Source organism: Gossypium hirsutum, chromosome A02, assembly GCF_007990345.1.
Source record: "Gossypium hirsutum isolate 1008001.06 chromosome A02, Gossypium_hirsutum_v2.1, whole genome shotgun sequence".
In the NCBI taxonomy this organism is placed as follows: domain Eukaryota; kingdom Viridiplantae; phylum Streptophyta; class Magnoliopsida; order Malvales; family Malvaceae; genus Gossypium; species Gossypium hirsutum.
The window spans coordinates 22,393,109-22,397,395 of NC_053425.1; positions in this window are offsets into that span (position 1 = coordinate 22,393,109).

Consider the following 4,287-nt stretch of genomic DNA (forward strand, 5'->3'; position numbering starts at 1 on the left):
TCACTTATCTTTTTGTTTTATGTCAAAACATTCTTTCCTTAATGATCTGTAAATCAGAACATGAAAAAATAATATATTGAGTAAAATTGGGTAGATGAAGTATTCCAATTTCTCATCTTCTTTTTTGCAAATGATAGTTTTCTATTCTTCAAAGTTAACTAGGATGAATGCCATTTAAGTCAAGAACATCCTAGACCAATAATGTTGTTTTCATGATTGAGTATAAATTATAATAAATAAAAGCTCAGGATAACTGTCAATCTAAATTCAAAAGAATATTCAGAGGCATTTTGTAAGTGAAGTTGGTGACAGAAAGTGGCAAATATATGGGAATGGGGTTGGACATGCTTAATAAAAAAAATAGATTTTTTCAAGTAATCCTTAATAGAATGGAGTCAAACTTTCCTTATGGAAATCCAAATTTCTCAGTCATGGAGGTAAGTTGACTCCAATAAAATTTGAACTAGAAAGTTTTTTGGTTTATCAGTTCTTTTGTTTCCAAGCTCCTAAATCCATTTGTAATAAGATGGATCAATTAATAAGAAAATTTTGGTGGGGAGAAGAAGAGAATAAGAGGAAATTATATTTCCTAAACTTACATCATTTATGTCTGAACAAAAACTAAGGAGGCCTTGGTATCGAAATTTCAACAAAGCGTTGTTGTCCAAAATGGCTTGGAGAATTACAAATAATCAGAGTTGGCTTCTAAATAAAACCTTGGTCAAGAAGTATTGCATAGTTGAAAGCTCTTTTCAGAGACAAAAAAGACCGAGAGATTCTTGGGTGTGGGAAAGCATATTGAGAGGGAAAGAAATTATTAGTAATAACGTTACATGGAAAAATGTCAACAAATGGAGAAAGTTGGAGAAGTCAGAGTCATCTTGTCAAGAAGAAATTAGGAATGAGATTCTCATTATGGATATGCAAAGATGGTGGGATACAAAAACAATTTTTAAAGGACCTATGAAGATAAGATGAAAACACATTCATGATGATGAGTTTTTTTTTTTGTCAAATCTGCTTATTTTCAATAACTCGCTAACATTCAGGCAAGAAATATAAACACGTACATCTTTCTTGTCCCGAAAAAAGCATGGCAATATCTTTAGAGACTTAAATTACCGTACATGTTTCTTTAGAAGATTCTAAATGAAACTCTCCTATGCAAAATTGTTATTTGAAAGAGGATATCATTGAATACAAAATGTTTGCCTGCCAAGCAGAGGAAGAAAGCATGAAGCACTTGTTATGGGAATGTTCCTTAACTAGAGTTGTTTGGTTTGGCTCAAAATATGGACTTCCTATAGGCAATCATAGAATAATTTCCATGAAAAATTAGCTAGTACAAATCATGGAGGGGATGTTTACTTGAATAAGGATTTGATTAGTGATAAGCTTTAAAAGTAACATATTTTAATCCCATTCTTAATGCACTTTTGAATGATTAATTATGAAAATTAGTAAATTTTATGCTCCTAATCCTTTCAATTCATGTTTCTATACTTAAGAAAGCATTTGGGAGCGAAAGGAGCCAAAAATGAGCCAAAATCGGACAAATAGAGCTATTTTCAAGAGCCACACGACCTGGGCATTTCCACACAGGTAGGACACACGCCCATGTGTGCCACACAAGCAGGACACACGCCCATGTGTACCATATGGATTGGACACACGCCCATGTGTGCCACACAGGTAGGACACATGCCCATATGCCAGCTCGTGTCGATTTCACACCTTGCTTCCCAAATACGCAAAAAAATAAAATTTTTAAGCTTCTTGAGCATTCTAAAGTCTATAAATACCGATTAGAAGAAGATATAAGAGAGCCATTAGAGAAGATCGAAGAAAACACTTGAAGAACACCATCAGAATCAACTTGGAAGTGGATCTCCATTAAGATCAAATATCTCATTTTAATTTCTTTCGAAGTTTTATTGAGTTTCTTTATGTCTTGTGGTTATTCTGACTTTGAGTTATTTTCATTCAAGATTATGAACTAATTCCGTAGATACTAAGTGAGGATGAAACCTATGATGAATTCTTTTATTTATTGTCTATTTTACGCTATAAATACTTGATTCTTGTTATCAATTATATATGCTTATTTCTTATTTTTATATTTTTGGTATATTAATTCATGTTTAATGTGCTTAATTCAGTGGAGCAAAAGTCTCTGTTTAAGAGTAAATCTAGCATAATTGAGTGAGGCTGCATGTAATCCTAGAAATAGGACGTCATAAATCTACCTGGTTAGAGCCAAATTGTAACACCCTTAACCTGTAACCGTCGCTGGAATAGTTTAAGAGGCATTACCGGACTTGTAACTTAATTCAGAACAATCATTTATCTATTATCATCTCATTTCATTAACTATCATTCAATCACATTCAATATGTACTTAAATCAAGTATACAAAGCTTTAATCATGCATTTGGGACTAAATTGATAACATATAAAAATTTTAGAAACTTAGAAAAATTTCAACATTTCAAATGTCACACGCCCGTGTGAATAGGCCATATGCCTCACACGGCTGATAGACACGTCCATGTCTTAGACCGTGTGGAAACAGGGCATACATACTAACTTGAGTTACACGGCCGAAGACACGCCATGACCGTGGGAAAACTAGAGAGGTTATTGACTTGGGTCACACGGCCGTGTGTTACACACGGCCAGTAGACATGCCCGTGTATCTAGGTTGTGCCAAATCTGTAGGGTATACTGACTTAATTCGAAAGGGGACCCCAGGGGACACAAGGCCATGCAACATGACCGTGTGTTACACACGGCTGAGACACACGCCCGTGTCCCTACCCATGTGGACAAAATAGGCTATTTGTAAAGCCATTTTTCCACCCTATAAACACAAGCATTCACAAGCATCAATGACCACATTTCATAACCCAATTGGCAAACATTTCATAACCATTTCATATACAATATGTACCAATTCAACTTGTTATCCAATTACCTATTTAATACCATGCATAATCCATTTATGTAACAAATACTTATCAAAACCACACTTGTATATTTTCATTCAAAAATTACCTTACCAAAATATACCATAATTGAACACTTAATTCAACCAAAACAAAGAACCAAAATAAACCAAATCACATGGCTTAACTTATACACAAAACATGCCAAAGCCATGATATCAAGTAACTTAGTTATCATCTTTTAAACTAGCCTAGACATGCCATATTTACAAATATCCACAAGTTCAAAAGTACCAATCGAAATTTGGAAAGTGTGATGTGCAACTCCGATTTGTCCAAAACGAGCGAGCTAACAAGCCTCTATAAAACATAGAAAAAGAAACAGAGTAAGCTTTATAGCTTAGTAAGTCCATATAATTCAGAATTAAACTTACCATTTATACATAATCAAAGCAACATTAAAATACCAACAATTCAATTAACCAACACCTAATCACAAGTATCCATCACATGTTAGTCATTTGGAAAATACATAAAACAATCCAATAATACAATACTTTGCATCAATCCAAAATTCACATATCATATATATAGCATTATTAACATTTATAATCCATGATTTTATTCGTATAAATAGTATTTAGGCCCACTGAACCTATTAGAACTTCAAAGGATACTGGAGTGAACAATGTCAGTAATCCGTCAATTCATTATCATATATGCTCTTTCGAGCCATGATCGGTAAGCTCATCCTGAGCTGATGAATAGTAAGATCTAATGAGCTGAAACAGTAAGCTCTATCGAGCTGAACAGTAAGCTCTATCAAACTGAACAGTAGGTTATAGGAGCTGAAATGGTAAGCTCCAATGAGCTAAAAACAGTAAGCTCTTACAAGTTGATATATCAGTAAGCTCATACGGGCTATGGCGAGTCCGTAACAAATGCAGGAGCTCGACCAAAATGGTAATCTCAGTAACATGTCACTCGTATCCAATGAATTCATATGGTTCAAACAGGGCTCAGTAACATATACATTATATCAATAAAGCATTCATACTTCAAGTATTTCAATTATACATATTCATTTCAATAATTACAAGTATAGAAATGTTCGATTCTAATTATATGAACTTATCTCGTAACCTCGGATAAAATTATCGGCTATTCGTCCATTTTTCGCTTTCCCCGATCTAGTTAAAATATTTACTTATCTTGATCTATATAATATCAAATTAACTCATTCAAACTTTCATTCAATTCAATTTAGCCTAAAACATTCATTTTGGCTAATTTACAATTTTACCCCTAAACTTTTGACTGCTTTTCAATTTAGTCCTTAACA